General features: G+C 42.1%; 1 protein-coding gene across 1 annotated transcript in view; it reads right to left on the bottom strand.

The window, feature by feature from the left end:
- Nucleotides 1-24543, bottom strand: part of LNX1 (ligand of numb-protein X 1) — a 123486-nt gene extending 98943 nt beyond the window's left edge. The window contains exon 1 of the mRNA XM_042053400.1: nt 24458-24543. The gene's annotated coding sequence lies outside the window, so the exon portion shown is untranslated. The remainder of the gene's footprint in view (nt 1-24457) is intronic.
- Nucleotides 24544-25014: the final 471 nt, after the last annotated feature.

Raw genomic sequence — 25014 nt, 5'->3', positions numbered from 1 at the left:
GTCTCACACTATGGTCTTGGTCCTGGAGCTGCTCAAACAGGATTGCTGGCCAGTGTTACTTCAGTAGAGAAGACACCTTCCCACAGCAGAGGTTCAGCAGTAACCCTGTCATCCTTTCTCTCTTCCTGCTGGTGGAACTTCAGCTGTGTCTTGGTTGAACCAGGGCCAGAGGCTCTGCTCTCCACTTCTCTCTGCATGTTGAGATTGAGAACTATCTCCATCTTAGCAAATTGCATTCATGAAAATGTAGGTACATGGGCAACCATTGCTGAAATACTGCTGACTGTGAAATACATGACACCCCAAATTGTTCCAGATTAGGTATCAGAGAGAAAAAAATATACAAAACTGAAAGCTTCTGATGAAAAAGCTTTTGTAAAAGAGTGGGAAGTTGCTTTACATTAACCTGGTAGAGAGAGGAAGGACAGGATTTGCCATGGTGCTCTCTCATCTGCTCTGCAGCTTTGGTGAGCTGGAGTACAGGTGCTCAGGCAGTGGTGTCTGCCAGTGTCCTTTGTATCTACGAGAGCTGCCTGGGCTGCAGTGAGTGTGGGGCATGGACAGACCTCCAAACTACCCTTGCTGTCTGCAGAAGTACACCCATGCAGAATAAGAAACACAGTGGTGACCAGAATTTCCTTCATCTGACAGGGAAAATACAGTTGATGAAACATCTGTGTTGTTGCTATTCTTCAGAGAAGAAAGCCTATAAAGTGACAGTGTTTTCCCCTAAGAGGTGTCTGATGTGCTTCAAACCCAGTGTTTTGATTTACCTGTTCACTGCTGTCATGAAAACTGGGGAAAATCCTCTTCAGAATACCTTGACGTGCTGAAGATAACCTTTTAAAACCAAGTTACTACATGTCCAGAAGGAAAATGAAAGTACTTGTGGAACGTGTTCCACAAACTCATAAAAATATAGCCTTTAACAAAGATAAAATAAGAGTTAAAGTGTGACAGTCACAACAGGAAAGAAAATGCAAACACCTGCTCAGATCCGGAAAATTAGAAAAGAGTACTTAAGAGTAGAAAGAAAATGATGAATATTTCTTTCTACTTTCTGCAGAAAAATCTTAAAATATCTGCTACTTGAAAAGACTAGGAAGTATCCTGAAAGCAGCTGCTAATTATGCATCCACTGTACTCCTGCAAGCTGGTGTAGAGCAGCCTCCTTTCCAAGCCCCTGGGACACAGATCTTCAGAGGAGAGTCCAAATGAGTCACAGCTGTATCTTACTAATTGCATTTCAACTATTGAAAGGGAAGGATTGACTTTGACCTATGCGTGAAGAACACCAGCTTCCCAGAATGTTTTCCTCATCGGATGTTGTTGTTTGGGGTTTTCTTTTAAAACCCGTATTCTAAGTCTCTAATGAAAAATGGAGATTTGATACCCTGCTGGCAGCATAATCATTTCAGTTTGCCTGGATCTGTTAGGATCCACAAGAAGATGGTATTATTAGGGAAAGAGGACAAGACTTCTGTAAAGACACAAAAAAGGCAGCAGACTTCTGGCAGAGGCAGAGATGCTTCATGAGTTAAATCAGTTGGAAGTTGCAGGCTCCCCAGCCCAACCCCACCACTCGAAAGAGACCTGCATTTCAACCCCATATCCAAACTGCCAGCTGCACTACACACACAGGCATGCTGTGAGGCTCGCGGTGGGACACAGCCTGTGCGTCTCTGCTCCCAACACACTCCCAAGTCAGCCAAGCAGCAGTAGGGACCAGATGTGCAAAACCTGCAGGTGGGCTGTGATTTGCACAGACCAAATGAAGGCCAGCAAGGCAGTACAGCAGGGGTTTACATGAGAAAATCATCAGAGCTTGTTTCAGATTGGTCACTCTGTCCATGCTTTTCAGAGTGAGCATCACCTCTCCAACGAGGGTGAAGCAGCTCATATCTCTTTCCCTGGCTGGGGGCTACTATGCTGCAGTTTCCCTATCCCAAGGTGGCACAGCTTGTCTTTTCTTACAGCATAATCTCTGAACAACCACCACACCTAGGAGAGACTTAATCCACACTTGGAAAAAAAGCTCCCACGTTCTTTGGTCTCTTTGGCATCTTTACAAAATAACTAATAAAAGCATTGGCAAAACAGAAGGCAAATGGCAGCTGGCAAGGTTTGGAGGGAACATTGGCTATGGTTTTCAAAAGCAGAATGACTTTTCCTTCTTACTGCATTTTCTCTGAGATCCTGGCCTTTAACCTGTCACTAAATCTCAGTGTAATTACATCATTAATTTTCTCTCCCTACCATGGCAAAACTTAGCCTAAGCTGGCTTGGATAGTATAACCTGAATTCATTCTGCATAGCCCAAGTTACCTCAAATGCTATTTAGGATAAGAAAAATCCATAACCAATAGTGGAAACCATAATAAGGTGTTAAATTGTAAGAGGAAGTTTATTCAGAGAGCCAGGAAGTGGAGTTCATGCTGGGGGCGGACACAACAAAACTGAGAAAACATGTTAAGGACACAATAGCTGTCCTCTTAGAAACACCAGAAATCTAGAGTTGAGGTCAATTTGCAAAGCCATACACATTTTGAACCACAAAATCAACTTGCTTCACATGAAGAATAGTAGATATCATGAAAACCCTTTCTACCAAATTGACTCAAAGCAGGTGGTGCAACTGATCTGAGATTTGAGTGTAGGTGCTGGTGTCATTCACATTTCTCTCCCACAACTTCACAGTGGGCAATTGGAATTAATAATTTACAACCAGCAGACTGCAGACATGTTCTCCCAATATGTTAACTGTTGTATTGATTTGTTTTGTTTATTCCTAACATCACAACTCCTTTACTAGGCTTTGTTGTGGACAAGGTTATGTACATGGCAAAACCTCCCATATGGTACAGTTTAATGGCTCTGGGATATCAATGCAGTTGCTGTGGTTTGCAACAGATGTGGCTTGGTTAGCCAAGGAGCCAGTTACCATGGGAGTTCTTTCAATGGTTTCACGCAGCTCTCCTATCACCACTTGGAGGTAAAGCAGACAAGAGACAACTTCGGGGATGGAGAGAGTGGCTAGAAGAGACCTGTTGGCCAAAAGACAGAAGGAACCAAGAAAAGCAGAAGGTCAATGAATAATGTTCACGGCTACATCTGCAGTTCAATTGGTTACCAGTCCTGTAAGTGCCACTTAGCCACTGATCTTACTATCAGCCACCAAGTGGCCATTAATTCTCCTCTGGGTTGTGACTGACCCAACCTGTCAGGCCAAAAGCCAGTGCAGAGACAACAACCTCATCTCTTCCAGCTGTTTCACCTCTACTTTCACTTTCTCCACCCACCTCCAGCCCCAGAGAACAGGACATGTTGTGCAACAACATGCATATTAATGTCACCGTGCAGGCAGAGAAATGTATCTACAACCTCAACACAAAAACCCAGGCTGAAACACCACAGCCCAAGTAACACACCACAGTCCCAAAAAGCAGATGTTTTTCATGTGTGTCCAGGTTAGGTTCAGGTTCAGGCTGGGGCTATATTCCACAGAATATAGGTGATGTATATGTCCTCAGCTCAGGATTTCCCTCTGGGCTTCTCCATTTGCAAAGCAGTGTGGCATGACCCCACTGCTTGCACATGCTGGTTACCACTTGTAGTTTGTGTTTCCTCCTTCAAAACCACCCTGAGAGAGGCGGAAGTAGGGTAGGAGTGAAAATTAGTCTGATGAGGACTGAATGCACCCTTGCACATCTGCTAATTTCTGGAACAGGCTGCTGAGAAGTGCCAAGCACCTACAGGCTCGTCAAGGGCATGTGGAGCAGGCAAGGGGCAATGTGCTCCGAATGCCTCAGGAGGCAGGTGGAGATGGGAAAACTTTAGCCCTCCCCAGCTTGGTTCAGAGGAAAACCTACCTTTGGCCCTTCCACAGACTCAGCTAATCTCAAATATAATGGAGGCACAGATCTCCTTCTCTCAGGGTCAAGGAGCAAAGGAGAGGGCAGGGTCCAAGCAAGTAAGGAAACAAAAATCAACTGAAACAAAGAAGGGCATTTAGATGAGGAGAAGAAGAAGGAGTTGTGTAAAAGCAATGACTTTTCTAATGGAACAAAAAGCATATTAGCTGAAAGCCAAGTGTTGGATCCAGGGAGAAGATTTGAATCATCCCCTTGGAACTGTTCCACCCTTAATAAAACATTAACTATTCATTGAGAGAGAACACACATGTGTGCATGAATCAGTAGCCTGGCAGGTCTTCTTTTGAGAGGTTAGACTTCCTGAGCATCAGTCCCTCTTCTAGTAAATGTTAATTGTTTATCCAAAGTGGAACAACTTCAAAAGGAGAGGCTGAAGTCCTCCTGACTTGGGCACGGTAGTGACAGGAGAAGTGGACCAATTCCTTAATTGCTCCAATGTTCTGTAAAGGTGACACTCAAAAACCTCTTCGTTTGTTTCCCAACAAACAAATATTTTGGGGTTTGGTCAGAAAAAACCCTGGAAACCAGAATCCCTCTCAGTACTGTCTGACTTGGATTTACCCTTGCATTTTTTTCAGCTGCAGAGCAGCCCCAGTGTTCACCCAGGGGAAAGAGCCCTTTCCAGCCCCAACTCTCACTGTCATCCCCAGCCTTGTAACTGCAACCACAGACCTGCCAGAAGATTAGTGCTCTCATCCAAAAATAAGCTGACTAGATAGTACAAGAGGCAGCACAATTTCCACAAGCACTGCTGAAAGCAGCCCCTCTGACAGTAGTCAGGAATGGCTCCTCTGTAACAGCCAGCCACCTGCCTTGGGCTTTGCCACAGGCACAAAGTCAATAGCAGTAGTAAGTCTGTTTTAATTAAACAGTATTTGAAAACATAAATCAGCTAGTCTCACTTACCAATATTTGCTGGTCACAATCAGCTCTTAGCCAGTATGTTTTCAAAACTTATTTATGCTTGACATTGACTATTTCCCAGAGGATCAATTCCTGCTAGCAGGCAGAATGCTTGAAAGCAGTGTTTTCCAGCCATTTTGAAATCAAAGATAATCTACCACTGTGGGGGAAGAGAAGCCACTATCCTTGTATCTATTTTTGTCATAAGTTGCACTCTTTCTCTCGGGGATTGCCAGTGAGAAAAGTTATGTTCCCATTGCTATGACCACAAGGTAGGGTGTTTTGTACCCATCATGTCTCCTTTCATCTTCCAATGTGTTATGAATCAGCCATGGACTGCAAATCACAGGCTACACAGGACTGCTGTATGGCAAATATTGCCAGCCTGTCATTGTTTACTTTTTCTTCTCTCTGGGAAAAGCAGACATTTTCCTCAGTCTGCAATGGGACTGCATTGCTCATCCTGATTTACACCTCATGATGCCACGTACATGTGTGGAAAGAGGGATCTGCCCCAAGTCATGAACATACTGAAGTGGCAGAAGCCCCAGTGCTGAGGCATTTTCAAGCCAGGGGGAATGCAGCAGAGCAGAGGGACAAGAAGGAAGCAAGAGTGACAGCCCAGGAGCAAAGGACCTAGACCTGAGAGGCACAGACCACTGCCAGAGCTCCCACAAGATACTTGGCTTCCGGTGCATAGGATGGTCTCAGAACCCTGTTTTTTCCTACAGAGATCCCTTGTTGCCTCCTGGTACTGGGATGAGAAGGAAACTAGTTCTCTTAGCACATCAAGAAAATTCCTCTACACTAGGACATTACTAGTTACTTTGTAACTCAAACTTATATATAGAACTCGAAGGGGAAAATTGCACTGAAACAGTTGGGGTAAGAGCATGAGGATCACAGGTTCTAAGGAACAGGCACGGGAAATTTGACGATGCTAATTGTTTGCAGATCAAGATGAAAAGCACCAGATGGATTGTTTTCCTGACACAGTGGAGCTCTTCCCTTTTCACTGTGCAGTGCCAATGTTGTCTGGGTGCTTTGCATTCCTTTCCAATTCAGAAAACCCAGCTTGGTGAGCTATCCAAGTGATGGTTGAGCTAGATCAAATACAGGGCATGCTTTGCTAAGTTAATTAAGAATTTAGTAGAAAAAAGATTACACCAAGCCCTAGGAATTGCCTGGCCCATCTCTGCTAGACAGAAAGCAGCAGGAACTTCCACATGAATAATCTTCTTGTTAGAAGGCCTGCCATTAGTCCTGAGTAAATCAAATCTAGGCAGCAGAAGCACAGATGATATACCAGAGTATCTTGAGACTTCATATCTTCCTAGAAAAAAATTTCATTCCTTTAGTTACTTCTTCTTAGGGGAATGATAGATGGGCTTAAAATGCAGAGGGAGTTAATGAAGTCTTGCTAAACATGAACAGGTACAAAACAACTCCAATGTGGAGCAGAATCCCAGAACCACAGAATACCTGAGGTTGAAAGGGGCCTCTGGAACCCTCCTGCTCAAGCAGAGCCACCTTGAGCTAGCAATCCATGACCACATACAGATGACTTTTGAGTATCTCCAAGGATGGAGACTCCACATCTCTGGGCAACCTGTGCCAGTGCTTGGTCAAGAAAAGCATAAAAAACCTTGTTTCTTGAGATTCAAGGAACATTCTGCTGAGGTTTATTTGGAACCTAAAAATGGTAGCACTAAGAACAACCTACCACTGTGAATTTCCTTGAATATCCCTAGATTTCTGAGCTAATCTTGAATACTTGCAAGAGCTGCCTGGAAAGCACCAGTCTGGCCACAACACCAAGTACAGGCTGGGCCTGCATGGTACAGTAGATACTTGAATGCATCTACTATAAACGTGTACAACCTGCCACCAAATCATATGAATGAGAACAGAAATTATACCCATGCTCCAAATATGCATCATTATACCCATGTTCCATTACCATGTATACAGAAAAACACATTTTACCTAGAATCATGTGTGTATGGGACATACACTGACATGTGTTTCCCTCCACCCTTCTCAAACACACTGGAAACCAAGGTGCTTAGTTTCTCCAAAGCAAGAAACCTCTCTTAAAGAAAATGGAGTTAGCAGTCTGGCTTTCAGGCACTTGTATAAAATTACACACAAGTTACACTAAAAATCTCTAATTGTTAAGAAAAAGAGTTGTGTTTGTAATTAAGCAAGAAATCACACTGGTGTAAAAAAAGAAAGAGATCAAATCAAATCTAAAGCATCACAGCAAAGTGAGTATAATGTATTCATGACACCCCAGGAAATCTGTTATTACAGTGCAGGAAAATAAAAAAATTCCAGATTCCTTGCAAGCCAACTGCTAAAATCATTAAAGCTTCCGGGAATAACAGTATATTCCCTCATGCCTTAGCTAGACCTGTCAACAACAGGAGCCCTGAGGAATCTGCCATGTTTGCTGGTTACTGCTCTCCTCCCTGTGGTCTTTCTATCACGTCATGATGTTCATCTCAAGGGCAGAGTGCAGCTGTCTAACTTCCTCTGGAGCCTACCAGGACCATTCCTGAAATGACCTCACAGCCGCAGAGGGGTAAACCAGCCTCTGTGCTGTGTGAGATGTCTACCTTGGACATCTGGGGGGCTCTTCATGGGACATGGTCATCCCACCCTGCCTCCTCCTTCTCCTCTTGGGACACATCCACCTCTTCCTTAACATAACCTCTTCCCTCTTCCAAAGCATCCCCTGTATTTATTTATTGACACTGCACATACAGCCTGCACAGCCTGCATCTCTGCATCTCCTCTATCTCCTATGAGCCTATTGAATGGCTCATCCATAGCCATCCAATCACCTCACCTAGAGAGGAGCAGCTCTGCTCAGAGGGAATAGAGCAGCACAAGCAAACTACTGGGCACAGCTGGCTCATGTTCAACTGCTGTCAGCCAGCACCCTCAGGTCCTTTTCAGCTGGGCAGTTTTCCAGCCACTCTGCCCAGGTCCTTCTCAACTGAGCAGTTTTCCAGCCACTCTGACCCCAGGCTGTAGCACTGCCTGGGGTTGTTTTGACCGAAGGGCAGCACCCAGCACTTCACCTTATTGAACCTCCTACAATTTTTCTCATTGATCCAGCCTGTCCAGTTCCCTCTGCAGAGCCTTCCTGCCCTCCAGCAGATCAGCACTCCTGCTCAACTTCTTGTCTTCAGCTTCTTGTCATCTGTGAACTGACTGAGGGGGCACTTGATCCCCGCTTCTCTCAACTGGTCTCGTAAACAGGCCCTCTAGAAGTCCAAGATGACAGATCTCTGAGTCCCTCCTTACTTCTCCGTCATTTTGTGACCACTGTGCCCAAGAGGCCTCCAAACACCACTGCTCCTTATCTGTTCACAAACACCAGGTCCAGTGGTGGACCTGGCTCATTCATGAGTGGTGTCAGGTAGTTGTCTGCCACACACTCCAAAAACCTCTTAGGCTGTGTCCTCTGCTGTATTGTGTTTCCAGCAGATATCTGGTAAGAAGAAGTCTCCCCCAAGGGCCAGCAATTGTGAGACTTCTCCCAGCTTATAAAATATTTCATCTGCCTCTTTGTCCTGGTTGGGCAGTTGGTAACAGTCTCCCACCAGGATACCTGCCTTGTTGGCCTTTCCCCAAATTCCTACTCTATCATCACCATCATTAAGCTCTAGACAATCAAAACTCTCTCTAACATATAGGGCTACCCCACCAGGTCTCCTTCTTTGCCTGTTCCTTCTGAAGTGTTTATAGCCATCCACTGCAGCCTTTCACTTGGGGGAGTCTTCCCTTCATGTCTCTGTGATGGTAACTGGGTCAGTTTTCCTGCTCCTCCTGTTTGTTTCCATTGCTGTGTGCACTGGTGTAGATCCACCTCAGTTGGGCTTTTGATCCCACCACCTTTTTGGAGGGAAGGACCCCTAATTCCGACATGACCTACATTATAGTTGTTAGTAAACAATCAAGCACAGAGACAGTACACTGCTTTTGGGGTGATGATAATCCCTGTAATTATTTCATTTTCTCTAATCAGATCTCTAAGGGGGGAAAAAATCGTAACAACCTTTTCCATAGGCCTCATGATTATTTAACTGATACTAAGCAGATGAGGACACAGTGGTGATGCATTACTCTCCTGAAGCACAAACCATGGGTGAAGCTACAAAAGAATGGTGATTCCAACCTTGCAAACACTATTTGGGATAGCTTGGATCCCTGGTTAAATTTAAGCTTAAAAGCCAAGTCTTACTTCTACAATGAGGTAAGCCATGTGAAGACAAGGGAATCTTTATTCTTGAGCATATCTGAAACAACAGCTGGTGAACCAGGCTAAGACACTCAGAGGCAAAATGTTCTCATTGGCATAACTTTTTGCTTTTGAAAGCAGATTTTCTTCCACATAATTTGGTTCTAGAGAATAAAAAAGGGTATCCTGTCGGGGTCTCCCCCCCTGCCATGCGGTCCTGGGAGAGGGGCCCTGGGGGGGAGGCACGGGGTTTCCCTGCCCCTGGTCAGTCTCGTTCCCCTTTGGTTGTTTTGTGTTTCCCTGTGCGGGCAAGGACCCTCGGGTCCCGTGATTGCCTCAGTTCCTCGGCAGAGCCCCAGCCATGCGGCTGGAGAAATAAACATCTCTCTGAAACATCTATCAAGAATCTGTCCATATATATTTCTTTTCCACGGGCCTCATTATCTGATACACGTGTTGCAGTATCCGCATTGTAACAGTATCCTGCATCCAACTTTGCCTGTCCATAGCGAAACAATGGAAAGGTCTTAGAAATGAGTATTCTTGTCCAATAGTTTGAAGTCTAGCAGCAATGTCTGATGAAATTTGCCATGTAGTCCATTTCAGAGGGTTTGGCTTTGCTTAAATAATTTTGGCTTGTAAGTACAAAGAATAAGAACCAAATTTTGGGTTACAGTCCTGTAACTTTACAAATCAAGTAGTGACATAAATGTAGAGTGAAAAAAAGACTAGAAATAATGTGCCATTTGAGAATTTACTTATCTTTAGTTTTCCTGTTAGGATAGCATCATATTGTCATGAAAACTCTTCACGGTCTAGGCGCTTAGATTATATATATAATTAAACCTGTAGTATGTCTGTATTGACCATAAACAACCACAACATGCAAGCAAAGTGCAAACACATGGTAAGACAAATAGAAAAGGAAAGAAAGTCTCTTGCTACAGCTAAGAAACTCGTTACATGGAAAGTACTTTACCGGTCCACAAACAAAGCCTTTTAGAAATGTATGTGCTTGTCACGATCCGCTAATGCAAGCGGGGGTCGTGACGGTTCGTTTATCGATCTCAGAGTGTAAAAGAACACAAGAGATTTCAGTTTTAATCAGAACAGTGCACCTTTATTAAGTGCCCACAACACAGTAATGCGATAGAGGAAAGAAAGAGAGAGAGAGACAAAGAAAACAAAGTAAAAGGGGAGAGAGGAAGAAAGGGGGGGGAAATAGCTACCAATGGATGAGATGAAGTCCGCGTGGTCTTCTGCCAATAGATTAGTCTTCTTTCCGTGGGGAGATCTTGATCTCAGTTATTTCAGAAAGTCCCTTTATAGTCCTTTTCAGAAGCGAGGGGCAACTGGCCAAGAGGTGGGGGAAATCTACAGCCATTGTTATGGAGCCCGTTGCTTTGGGAAAACAGGTACAGGACAGGTGTACAGGACAGGTGTACAGGACAGGTCATACGGGACAGGTCATTCCTTTCCACTTCAGCGCAGCCCTTCCTGCTTTGGCAACAAGAATGACGCAGTCCATTGTGACCTGCGCTAATTTTCCTTAGGAATGTGTACCAGTTCGCAGTGGGCACACCTGCAGGCAACACTTGGCAGACATCCCACCTCAGCCAGGCCAGGACTCCTTATGTTCAGTCTCTGTCCTTGGCGATGATCGTGAGGCAGATGAGGGATCTTCGGACCGTCTCTTACAGTGCTACATACAGAATTGTTTCAAACCAGAAAGTACAGGCACACACCTCCCTTCAAAGGCAGATATGAAATGCTTTACTTGTTACTTCCAGGCAGGTTTTAGACATTGGCAGGCAAAGCACCATTGGGTTGTTTGAATATCTAAAAGAAGAGCACATTGCTGTCACCTGAGCGGCTCAGTTCAGCTCTGCTCAACCAGGCAACCCAGGAGAGAGTGGTTTCTTCCTTCTCATATTCAGAAATCTCCACTCAAAATTTCTGCAACACACAAAGAACTAAGATCCAACCTACAAAAACAGGAGCAAAAAGAAACTGTTTCCATGAAGCTTTAGCAGGATCTACAGTCACAGCTGGCAAAGACTTTTGCTAATGGGAAACAGCAGAGGCAACTGATTTAACAAGTAAATTAAGTATTTTCTACACCTTGTATATGCAAGTCTCTTACCCTCGGGCATACTGTCAATGAATGCAACTGCAGTTCTCTCATGACAGCCCTGCATTCAATACCACTTTTGTCAGGGGAAAAATGTCAGGGTTTTCAGGCAAACCGTAATAGCAGGTCATTGCTTGCAGGCCCTGAGTCTAATTATTGGCAAAACAGGATTTGAAGATTTAGCTTTAGTTTGCTTGTTCTCTGGCCATTAGCAAGTATTTAAATAGAATTAATTGGCTACTTGCAAGGTCATTTCAATAATTTTTGAAGCAAAGCCTGGTGAGTTCTCGCTCATGCAGGGTAAGTGGCACACAGAGCTCAGCTTGCCAGCAGTGAAGTGTGCAACACACAGCCTCAGTGACAGAGCTAACTATTTCAGTCCTCACATTAGTGACCCTTTTGTCTATGCAGAACTACACATAAGCAGACCCTGTGTATAGTTATCCTAATCCCTCCATATTTAGGGCTCAAACCATTGAGAGAAATAGTAACAGAATGAGCAAGGTAGAGGAAGGCTGGACAGAAAGGAATTTAATTTTGCTGATAGCTACAAACTGCTCTTTTCCCTCCTCCACCCAAAACCATGCATTTGCCTTTGAAGAGAAGCATGGCTCAGCAACACAGCCATGTCCTAAGAGACTCCTTTTTAAAAACACTCAAATATTCCCATTCTAAAGACAGCATTTCTCTCAGGTGCACACTTCTTTTTCAGGAGAGAATTTAAACTCTATGCTCCTTTTATGGTTAACAGCTGCATTAAACAATTCAATTAGCATCATACATTATACAATTAGAAAGCTATTGTGCTTGAGCCAGTCCTAAATTAAGATCCAATATGTAGCTTGATTGCAGAGTTTGCATAATTAACACAACACATATTTAAATCCTATCTTTGCTCATGAAGTTGCAACAACCTGCAAATCAATAGCCATCTGCTGTAGATCATTAACTTCTCAAAACCATTTATTAAACTGTTGGCAGAAAATTCACCAAAAAGTGACAGGGAAAAAAGATCAGAAAAAAACCCCAAGAATAGGCATGGAAGTCCTATAAATGTTCACACAGTTCTATTAATACTACACCAAAATGGAAGGTGTGACATATTCAAGCATTTGTGAACCGCGTATTGTATATATGCTCTAGGAGATAAGTTGCAGCTTGTAACAGCTGACTCAAAATGGATAATCAGAGTTATGACATATGGACAATTAAAACTAAGAAAACAAAGCCATGCCTTATCATGGACTTACACTTTTTTTTTCAGATCTAGCAAAGGCATAAGAGTTTTGATTATGTAACTTTTTCATGTTACAACTGGACTGATACATTAAAAGCAGTGTACTATGGAAAATTACTCTAACCGTACCTGTAGTAGGCTCTAAAATAGCCATTACCATGCAGAAAACAGATGTTGGTATTGCTGGGAAAATGTCAACAGGCTGCTCTGGAGACACTATATGAAATATTAGAAATGATTTGAAGAAGAAAATGTTTTCTCACTGCATTCATCTGTGGATATATTCAGAGATTTTTTTTTTCCCCGGAGGCAATAGTAGAACTGCAAGAGGTCAAGACAGTGCAGGAGATGCTATGAAGGGCTATTAAATCATGAAAGACACAGGGCAAATAAACAGGGGGTGATTATTCCCTTTTCCTTAACACAGAGGAAATAGGCAGCAATCAATCAGGTTATCAAGCAACAAGCTTAAAACCAACACAAGGAAATACATTTCCAACCTCTGCAACAGGTCCAAAGAACATCTTGATCAAAAACTAAACTGATCAGAGCTACAGAGCATTATTCTACTATATATTTTAACCATAATATCTTATATTCAAATTATGACTTAGGATTTCCAAACCTATAAATGTTTCTGAAGGTGCCTTCAGGCACTCTGCATAATTTCTTTTATCTCTTCCACTGGTTTTTGTTACTGCCCATTTCTGAATATAGGATACCTGGCTATATGGACCATTATGGAGAGCTCTTGTGCAGTAATTAGCCCTGGTGTAGCCACAGCTATAAACTATGTTCTTAGCAGTAGAACTTACCCAGGTTTGGAGAAGGAAAAGAAGCGAAGTTAATGTAAGGACCCTGAAGCTGCATCTTCAACAAAGTCCTTCTCATAACAGTGCTGGTGAAAGTCTTTCGTAAGCTATTTCATAAGCTTTGTCTATGTTTCTGTGATCATGGAGAATATGAGAAAGCTGCAAATTAATATGTGCTGGCACCAGGACATTCAGAGACCTACAAGTCTGTCCTTGGCTTAATACAGCGTTCACCCAAAATAAGAACAGAGACAGCATTATGTATTTCTGATTGGTCATAAGCAACATTTCCGATGTGGAACTCAACATTCCCAAACTATTTGATCAGACTTTAAAAAGAGATTAGGCCAAAATAAAAATCCACTGAGTCCATTTGTTCTGCAGAAAAAGGCAGTAAATTATCTGAATTAGTGTTGCCATTGTGAGTTCTTTGCTGAAGTCCCTTAAACAAGTAAGCAATTTAGCTAGTTCCCAAAATCAGGGGTGACGTCACACAGGAATCAGAAGTGACCAAAACCTGTGCTGTCATAGCCTCCTGTCACAACAGTCTGCTTTTGTCTGCAAGCTCCCTGTGCAACTCCATGTTTGCACATGCATATGTGAGAGAAATGACTGAGCTCGAGCTTGCATGTGTGCCTTGTTCTCCAGGCAATTGACATCAAAACAGGAGACTTTACTGGTGAACTCTCCAGGATTATTCAAAAGGAAAACTAAAGAGCCTCTCTCAAGACTTTTTATTAAGTCCTTCATTTAAAATATCTTTTTTGGTTATCAACTTAAAGATCTTTTAAGATTATATTGCTTCATCTGAAAGAGCTTGGTAATCAAAGGAAGAAAACACAGTTTTTTCACTTAACTCCTTCTGTCGACTGCAAACAGATTCCACTTTTGGTTGGTTTTTAAAAACAAACAGCAACAAAATGCAAAAAACAATATAGCAATTTAAAGATACCTCAGAAACAAGGTAAGCAGTCCTTGAGTGCTAAACACTGCCATATACGACATGGTGTGGTGGTTTACAGAGATTTACATGGCATCTGCTAATCTCAGGATTGCAATATCAAGGAAAAGTTGTCTGAGTGCTGCCTGGTACAGTAAGGCAGCAGCCAGAGGCCATGTTCTCTGGCATTCCCTTCACTACTGCCCTGACCTCATTCTTTTGGCTTTCTCAATTCTACAAGTTTTTGCATTTGGTGGGCTACCAGAAAGCAGATACCATTGAAAATTCTTGTGAAACCAAGTGTACCAGAGGTGCTTTGGCATGCTGGAGAGCAGGACCTGGGCTCTGAGGGAGAAAGGAAGCTTGAGCTGCTTTCAGATAAATTAGAGTTCAAGAAGGAAAAATATATGACTTTTTTTCAGGGAGGCCTTTCTTTTTCAGATGTTTCATTTCTAGAAGGAAAGATCTTCCCACCTTCCTCCTTACACTGGAGGAAGGAAAAAATGACAGTAAAATTTCCATATAGACAATGAGAAAAACACAGTAGTGCTGCTTTATTTAGCGTGAGTGGAGTACATAGCCCACACTCCAAGCACAACAGAAGACACCACCATGTGCACCAGAGAGAAGTGGTAAATACAGTAATGGTGAGCTGGAATTGGATATAAGCCAGTGCCTCCTACAGGTATCACTCAAACATCCCCTTCCCCAGTGCAAACTCCTGGCCTGACCTAGCCCTTACTCAGGACTTTTTCCCTGAGGTCCATGGATTTCATCTGCCTACTACATTGCACTGAGTGCAAGAGCAGCAAGGATACTTTGCTGTTTGTACCATGCCAGTGCAGTTCATTTCCTGAACTCTTGTTTAATATAACTCTTCCCATCAACCTTAAATGGGACTGGTTCTGCCTTCAGTGCATAGTTGTGGAAAGCCAAACTTCCATGTCTTGTGAATTACCACATTTATACGGGGAGCAGGAGATCTTGGCTGGTGGCTAGAATTACCAGCCTGTGTTGAGTTCCTTTTGAGTATGAATTACTTGCAATGAGCACCAGAAAAACGCCATAGCAAGCAGCAGAATGACTATGTCATTGAGACTGACAGGTACTGTTTATTCCTAAGCTGGTTTTCTTTTTCTGACTCCAGGCTGGATTTTTGTCCTGGTGTTTTTCCCATCCAGCAGGATGTACTGTTCCTCCTGACAGTGGTTAAGCCCATGCACAGAAAAACAGTTGCATCAAGCTAAAGAGAGGCAGCACTTCTCCAGCACTTGCTTACAGAGACTTTGCTTGTCTATTTGGTCCAAATTACCACTTTAAATGGTGCACATTTTTCTTCTTTGCTAGAAAGGACAGAATGAAGTGGAAACTCAGTCTGACTACTCTACCACAAAGCAACTGACAGGAGTTTCCTCCCTTCTTGGTTTAGCTCATGGAATAACCTCTACAATGACCACCTCATCCCTTTCACAGATCCTCACAGTCAGCTAGCCAGACATCTCAAATAATGATTTTTCATGTTTTCTACTTTTCTTTTTTGCAGGTTAATTGTCTGTCCACTCCACTTCAGAATGCCATGCCTACACACCCTCCAACTGCTCAGCTGAGACCTGAGAGCCTCAGTGGAGTGCAGCTCTACAGCACTCTGCTGGGACTCTCCATGCTACTGCAACTCAGCTTTTAAAGTTTTTAAAGTTTTAAAACAAAGATAGCAGAGGACCAAAAAAAGTGCACCAGAAGCCAGTAAAATTATCAGGCCCTCAAAGAAAGCGTCCTATAAAGAGGAGCACCCATTTACTGTGTGGGTAACTACATGGGAAAGTTAGAGGGAGATTTCTGAAGAAAGGAGGAGCCTGACGGTACAACTAAACGCCAGGCTGGGTATTTAGAAGCTTGTGGTTTCAGTCCTCAACTTTTGACATCTTCATGTATCTTAAAATGTGGCTGTTCGATAGCTCCAGGAACACCAAAGCGGGAGCCAAAATCAAGTTCCAGCTCTAACAAGATGACAAATGTCACTGCCATAAGTCTGAAAGGCAGGTTCTTCTGTTATTTTAGGTAATAATTCATGGCTGGTTGATATAAACCTATAAATAAATAAATCAGTAGGCTTTCCTAGCAGAGGTTGTTAGGAGTGGGCTGCCCTGGCTTTGGGACCGTGTGAGCAGTGATACTGCTGCTGCACCAGGGTCTGGGTATCAGCACTGCTGCAGTTGTCACTGACTCAATCCTCATCATGCCTGGCTGGTGGCAGCAGCTCTGCCGGGGTGCCCAGGAGCCAGGCAGGGCCAGTGCCTGTGGACTTGCCACAGAAACCTGCCTGTGGGTTCTTGGGAGGTTGCACAGAGGACAGGGCTATATTTTATTACACACACTGGCTTTAAGCTAAGATTCAATTACCTGTGCATTCTCTAAGCAGGTGTTTAAGTTAGCTTACAGCTATCCCAGCCATGTGAGCAAATGCCAGGCAGACAGCCACCAGCATCCTTCTGTCCTGCCACTTGCAGACTGCTGCAGCTGGAGATGCAATTTTGCAATTTGCCTTGCACGTGATTTCTTCCAGGAGTTAAGCAAGGCTGAATCAATACAGTTTTTTCTTTTATATTTCAAGGATTATTTACACTACCAAAAGAAAATAAATCTTATAAGGAGGAATCTTATTGCAAAGGGTGAAATCTTTAACTTGTTCAGAGCAGTAAATGCCATGGAACTAAGCCAATGTAGGCCAGCTGAGTTTCTTTCCCTTCATGTTTAATGATGGAGGTAAAGACCTCGTACAGAGCTTTATGATGCAAAAGTGCTTTATAATGCAAAACAGACCAACTTTATACAAATGTTCCCAATATTGAACTTCTTTTCATAGCAGACTTTTAGGAGAGAGCAGCACAATATTGTGACTTGTGGAACTTTAACTTGAATTAGGCCAAGAAAAAAAAATCAGAAAACAACCATCAATGTCCAGGGCAATTTTCAAAACCTCTTTCGTAGTTTTCTCTTGCCTCCTTTTTACAAATGTGAGAACAGTTAACCACTCAGGAAGAACACTTTGTAAATTTGGAAACCTAAAAAATTCCCCTGTTAGACTTAGCCCACATTAAAACAAAGAGTTTAGATTTTTTTTTTATCTAGCAAAGAGTAAACATAATATTTTGTGTGACAAAATACAAAACAGACTTTCTCCCACACATTTCAGTCAGCTGAGATTTTAAATAGCTCTTAAAAAGTGTCATGTAACAACCAGACTAGCAGTACTGCAGTGCAAAAGGGAAATCTTTCTGACTTTTTACATAGCACACCAAGAAAAGAAACCCAGCCCACCAGAGACCAGATCTTACATCCCCTCCGTGGGATGAAAGGACTTTGTTACAGCTACGAGAAATCTGCACAGTAGTGATCTTGTCAGATGGAGTAAGGCTAATCAGAAATGTCTTCTCCCTTCCAGCCAGCAAGACTCCTCATCCAGCCAGGGAGACTTTCCACGGCTCACAGGGTGAGCCCTGCTGCCTGCTGCCCTGATGGAAAAGAATGTCTATGAAACTTGGAGGCAGCCTTATCAGAAAATTGTGACTCAGCTCCATTTCTCAGCTTTCCTAGGAGATGGATAATCCCTTCCCTCCTTCTCCATCTCCCTGTGGTACCCATCTCCAGACCTCTGACATCAGGCCCTTCTGGTCAGAATTTTTTGAGCATGTTTCAAACCCCTTCTACTTCTTGACAGAGTGACACACTCACCATCATAATACCTTCAGGGGATAAAGCAAGCCTGGGTTCAAAGATCCCAGCTTTGACCATAAACAGCTGGTCTTTCTGCAGTACATGCAGTAAGAACACAGATACTGTGCAGTCTCCAAGTATTTTTAAAGGTGCCAAGAAAAGAAGAAGAGACCAGCTTCTCCCTCCTAGAAAAAGGCATCTGGTAGCTCAGACAGCAGGGGTCTTAGACTTTTGTCCAAATATGTTTGTGGATAAAGAGGCAACAAGCTGCCTGCCATGCTACACACACTGTCTGTAGTGTTGTCTGCACCTGAAAAGCTCTTTAGACTCTTCAGAAATAAAAACCTCTGCAAGGTTTGAGAAATATAGGGCTTCTCAAAACCAACATTTTTCCTAGTGTAGTGTTTGCCTAGTATAGGGTTGATAAGGGCAGGGGTTTTTGTGAATATTATTTAACTTGATCAAGTTAGAATGTGTTGGGCTGATAAAGGCAATAAAAGAGCAGAGGAACAAAAAGAAGTTTTAAAGTTACCAAAACAAACAAAAAAATATTAAAAAGCATCTCCGTCTTTGAACTGCACAATTTTTTTTCTGCCTAAACACAGCACGGGATAATTTTTTGTTCATGTCTGCACATCTTCTTAACAACCATGCAATATTCTTTCATATTCTTCTTAAAGAAGAATATTGCATGTGGATGAAAAGATCTTTTTTGACCAGTTAAATTCATGAGTAACATAATCACAAAAGCTAGCAATTTCATACTAGTTTGCTCTTACCTGTACATCAGTTGTATGTTGGGAAGCTCAAAAAACCAGACCCATGGTCTGGATGTAAATCAAACAACTTTACTGCATACAAACCCAAGCACTCTGTCCCTATTAAAATTCAACAGGAGTGATATATCAAAAGCTTTGCAGATTGCTGTGAAAATTTAGCTTCAGGGAAGCTGACCTCTTTTATAGCCACAAGGAAGATTTTTCACTAAAAGCTGACTTGAATGTTATTATTACAACTGAAAATATCTCTGTATTCCCATGAGATGACTGCATTGCATGTTATCCTGGAGACAAAGATTGCAGGACAGACTTGACAAATCCAGACAACTTTAAAAGTAAGCGGATGATGATTTTTCTGCTGGGAGAAATCCAGCAAGTTCTAGACTTGTTTACTAGCCCCAGACCAGAACAGCTCATCAAACTGCAGTACTTAAAACCAGAGTTGAAGCTCTAATATTTAAAAGTGTATTTTGGAAACAGTCCGTGTACACTGAAAACCTTGGACTGGATTCAAAAGTAGCATTTGAAACTGCCATCTCCTAATTAAAACAATATACTCCTAGATGCTCACTTCAATTGATACCTTAAGCACATCTTGTTGATTGAATTTGTTAGTGAATGGAGATAGAAAAATTTCCTCACAATTAATTTTCACTTATTTGTATGTCTAAACAATTTTGCAGTCTCTTGTTTCCTCGTGATTAAACTGACTTACAAATGCTGAAGATTGGGGTACAATATAGTCAATGTCTTCCAGATTTTTGGCTGCATGATTCTATAAATTCTGTGCTGATACTGAATGGAAATTTCAGTGTTTGAATGACTTTAATTTGGTCAAAGCTTTAATAAAAGCTTGTGAAGAGAAAAAGAAATATCTACATCTTATTTAAAGGTGTTGAAATTTTTTATAATGAATTTCCTTTAAAAAACAACTTCCAATTTTCCTATAGAAAATGCAGAGTTTCAGAACTTTTAAAGGAAATTCATGAAGGACTATCTAATGGCTTTTGTTGAACCTAAACTTGTTGAGAATATTCTCCTGGTAAAGAGAATATAATTCAAAATAAAATTAAATGCAAAGTTCATAAAGTCTACAAGCAATGGTTCTAAAGACACTGATGACCATCTGGCACCAAGTATGTGGGACCTCAGGCAAGCCACCACTTCTTTTCACTGTTGCAGACTAACCGAAGGCCAGTGTATTACGGAAAGTGAGCGTATTTACTCCAAAAGAATGTTACATTGTCCTCAGTGCTGTTATAAGCAGTTCATCAGTGATGTAATTTTTATCTCTCATGTATGATACAGTGTCTTTCGCTCACCTCTTTTCTATTTCAGGGTGTTTATGGGCTCTGCTGAAAAGAAGTACCATGGTATTTTACTTCAGTAGAAGCAAATAAAAAAAAATATCAGTTAAAACTAATTTGATTAAGGACCTCTTGCTCTGCTGAGAAGACCACTGTGGCTGAACAGAGTGATCTGGATAACTCCATACATTATTCCAGAGACTGTGTCCAGAGCCAAGCATGGCCATGTTGTCAGAAACAGCCTCTGCAGAACTGGGTAGGGACCACATTAGAAATCATCAGCTGCAGGGTCTAGTTGGGGATGACAGATAAGCAACATTCACCTTCCAAAGTTACAGCAAGAAAAGACGGAAGGTTTTGATGAAAGGAGAAAGTAAGGGTGTGAGTAAGACACTGTTAAAATCAGTAACAGTTTTCTACATACAGTCTGGTACTCATAATTCAGGTTTTGAAAAGTCTGGAGAGAGTAAAAGGGAAAGACAAGAAGACACAGAGGACTTGAGAGCAGAAGAAAATGTAATTTAGTGAAAAGCTTAATAAGTGAAAACCAATTAATTTTGTTTTCAAAAAGGAAAATGTTCTATGAACTGCAAAATTCCTGCTGCATGAACTCATATCAATTTTTGGTGTAAAGGGGTTTGATGTAAACAAAACTTGAGGAAAACTCTCCCTAGTTTGGTGTCTCATGACTCCACTAACGTGTGCTGCAGGCGGCCTGTAAATACATTCCCACTGACTGGCTGGCTGCGTGCTGCCAAATAGTGTGTGACAGCTGAGGTCTCCCTTCTCTGAGTCTCTCTCCTCTACTCAGGCCAATTTTTCATCAAGTCAGCAAGAAGTCTCTTCTTTGAGACCTCTACACTCTTCCAAACTTGTGTAAAATCAGCAAAGTATTCCAAATGTGTTAGATAAGAGAAGGTGGTGGACAAAAGAAGATCACAAATCTTGTCATGGCAGGACCAGACACAAAACAAGGCTGACTTGATGACCATGTGGACATGTGTGTACCTTCACTAAGAAAAGGTACTAGGGGTGCTCTTTAATCTGAAAACACACCACCTTTTTAACCTGAAAAGCTTTGCCAAATTTAAGGCATAAAGGTTGACTTAATAAGTGAAGGCTATAATTTGCCATGTGAACAAGTCACTGAAGAGGTGATTCTACATCTGTTAAGTGTTCAACACTAGATGCTGATATGAAAAAGCATATTTTACCCAAAGTGGATGAAGTATGATGGTATAGTAAAGGCAGGCCAGACAGTGGACCCTAAGGTCTTAAGCTCCATGAACCAGTTTACATTAGTTATTGATGCTGTCATGCAATATGTTGGTGTTAGCAAGAACTCTGTGAGTAGTCCCAAAAGCTGGGTTGAATGGGCCTGCTGTGAACATGGGTCCTCAATCAGCAGAGACTGCAAACTCTTCAAAACAATTTTCCTTGCAGCAGCAGCCCAAACACCACCCTACATGGGCTCTTTGTCTGAAAAACCCTATAATCCATTAATTCACACACGTAAGCACAGCTCACAGTATGCCACTGGAAGTGATTGCTATTCCTATCCATAAATGCTGCCTTGCACTTTTTGTTCAGGAATGCTACAGCACTTCACAACCGCTCAGCACAGTGGTGAGGCAGGTTAGGGCTGCAAGGACCAGGCACAGCAAAGCTCTGCGTGTGGCAGCCCGTGCCAGCCACGGTGCAGGATCACCCTGTGTCCTCAAACAAGTGCTACCTTAGCAGGAACACTGCGAGACTGAACACTTAGTCCAGTTGGAGCGATCTGGCTATTTCACACAACACTTGCCCCTTTTTAAGCACTCTGAGATTGCAAAGTGTTCAAGACCTGATTCTGTGTTGTTGTTAGACAAGGTGCCTGATTCCCATTGCCCACACTGCCTGGGAACACTTCTGCAATTCCAACTCAGACAGACAAGCTCCAACTTCCAAAACTCCAACTTCTCCACCACATGTTTTCTCAAGGATCCTGGAAATGCCTGACCTTACTTGGCTTGGGAGCATTTACTGCAGCAGACACAAACAGAGCTGTCTGTAAGTGGAACACTTCCTCTGGGATTGCGTCCTCCCTCCACGCTGAGTCTCACGGGCCAGGCTCAGTCATTGCTTGCTTGGGCAGGCTGACAGCCAGGAGTGTCCCACCATAACCATTTACAGAGCAAAGCTGGTGGAACCTCAAGCTCTGTAGTGAGAATTGCAGCAAAATGCATCTGGCAGAAGGAGATAACTTGCAAAAATACTAGGGTGAGAAGAGTTGAGTGTTGGCAACCTTAACAAGCTGGATTCCCAAAATGAACTTGAAGGATTTGGCAGAACTCAAATTACATTTTTAAACAGTTATTGTAAGTGTAAATGTTATTTTATCCACCCCCTTGAACTGGATCATCCTGGCCAGCCACCAGGCAACCACACCCACACTGTTACTTTTACAGCTGCAGAGATGGGGTCAAGATTGTCTATATTCTGTGTAACTCTAAACCTATTATTAAAGTAATTCATTTGAAAATAAATCGTCCTTGTTATGAAGCTCCAAGTAAAAGGAATAAAATAAGAGCTTGTGAGCTTGAGCTCATTTGCTGAGTGCAAATCCTCCTCCCTTCCCCAAACACATTTAAATTGTTAACAAGAATCTGGTCACCAAGGCAGCTCCTTATTTCATTCACATCTGGGGAAGTTGACACAGGAAAATAAACAACAACAAAAATATCCGCAAAACCCCTACAAGATTTATCGGGTAATGGCTCTTCACAGGAAACCAGAAAAGGTATTGCAGCACTCAAAGGTCTAACACTGAGAAAGAACATGACAGAGAATATGATTTTTAATTAATTTCAGCATGACTTTTATCAGATCAAGAGAATGTAAGCCTGGTCCCAGCTGAATCAGTATAAAGCCCCACTAACTTCGATGGAGGCAGGATCTCACCTGCTGTGGAAGTTTTGAAAACTATCACATGATTCCTGAGAGGAAACAAGCAGCCTTGTTTTCTGCAGCCCTTTACATGATCCAGCTCTAAATACTTAGGGGTCCAGTTCTGCATTTGTTCAGCACCTCACACCAGCCTGCTCAAAAGCTGTCTTCTTCTGGTGGTGTTTCTTGGGTTTTTTTAACTGTCCCCTTTTGTTGTCTTACTGGGCCACGTTTGAAAGTTTTTTCTTTATTTATAGGAATGCCACCAAATCTTTTGAATAATAGGCCATAGGTACAACATATTTTCTTTTAGTCTTAAGGTAAAAATTTTAGGTTTGTTTACTTCTGCGAGTCTGCACCTGATTATTCTTCCAGTACTTTCTTCCATGATTCTGTAAGATACTGGATATGCATGAGAACCACAAAAAAATTTATTGTTAATCAAACCTGGCCTTCATTCATTACATCTTTAAACAAAACAAATAAAGGAATAAGTTGTTATTAAGCATAATGTTATTTTGTGCCTGCTAAAATATCCACAAATATACATACAGATTAGTCAGCTTTCATGTGATGAATTAAAGCCACAGGATGAGCTTTAAAGTGATACCACATCCGTAAAAATATTATGCTGAAACTGAAACAGCCAGAGCCAAACTTTCGTCTTACATTATGGTATAGAGAATTCTGAAAGAAATTTCCACAGGATATATTCCATGATCTTAAATAACCATTCCTTATGTAGTGTACCTTCCCTGACCCTGTATTTTAGGGCCTCTGATGATCTAGCCACCCACTTTCTGCTGTGGCAATAGACCAGATCTTGACCAGTATCTAAGCTGAAATTATTTTTATATTTTATTTTTATTTCCATAAATATTATATATTTATATTTAGACACTTTTGTAATAATTACTTGAAAAAAATGAACTAAGTTTGCTTACATTCTTTACTGTCTACAAAAGCATAAGGTTCATTACAGATATTTCTAAAGATGCTGTGCTTCTCAATATGTAGTCATATGGCTTATAAACTTGAATTGACTTTTTCTACAGGAAGATTATATTTTCAGTATTTATTTCCATTCCTTTCAACTAACACTTTAACACAAAGAAAGAAATATTTTTATATATTAATATTGGCAATATCTGGAAGCCGTTACGTTTTCTGAATCCCAGACTAAAATCAAAGAGGATCTAGTACAAGAAGCAAATGTATTTTTGAATGCTACACATTAAGCCCCACCACTTTTGTCCTGCCTGTGGTCTACGTGACTTAGACCTCAGGTCCTTCACGGACAGAGCCCAGATCTTGCAAAGTGCCTTTCCGAAAGGAACGCTGTGAGTTTCTGCTCAGAACCTTTTTAGCAGCTTACAGGAGAGAAACAGTAAGCCATCTGTCATGCAAAGTCTGTGCTGTTACAATCAAAGGGAGAACTGAATGAAAAAAATACATACACACAGAGCAGATTGTCAGTAACTTACAGTTTTCCTCCACCTTCCCTTCTCTTTCCCTCTGTGGAACCTACCTCAGACATGTACGGAGCACAACTGTTGTAACAACCTGTCAGGAGACCATTCCCACCGTTACTCTTGCAGCACTGTCCACCCTTCATCTGGAAATTACTTCATCCTTCATCAACACATGTCCAGTTGTTAGAGGCTTGGAAACCCAGCAGTGATGCTCCCTGGTTTTGCCAGGGAAAAGCCTCATTTTATGAGTGTCAGGATAAAATTACCTGTTAGTACCTGCAGAGTTGGTGCTCACTGCTCCTCCCCCATTTTTAGGTCTTCAAATACGTAAAAGTCAAAGTGGCAGACTATTTTTACACTTCAGAGAGCAACATGCCAGGCAAAAGACACACATGAGATTTTGTGGGGGGAAAAGTATCAATGGTCTCTTATTCACTCATCTTCCAAAAAACAGCACCACCAAAACAAATGCACAACTGTTCCCACAGGATAAAGGGAGCATTGATAGTGTTCCTAAAAACAAGCTAGTGCACTCTTGACATTCCTGTCTTGTTGAGTCTTCACTAAACTGTTACAACTGCTTGATTTCAATTTGTCATGATCACCAGCAACT

Source organism: Corvus kubaryi, unplaced genomic scaffold (genome assembly GCF_017639235.1).
Source record: "Corvus kubaryi isolate FWS band 111438036 unplaced genomic scaffold, C.kubaryi_AGA036_p1.0 split1-131, whole genome shotgun sequence".
NCBI lineage: Eukaryota > Metazoa > Chordata > Aves > Passeriformes > Corvidae > Corvus > Corvus kubaryi.
The sequence above is the reverse complement of the archived record's forward strand: the minus strand, read 5'-3'. Positions and strand labels throughout refer to the sequence as shown.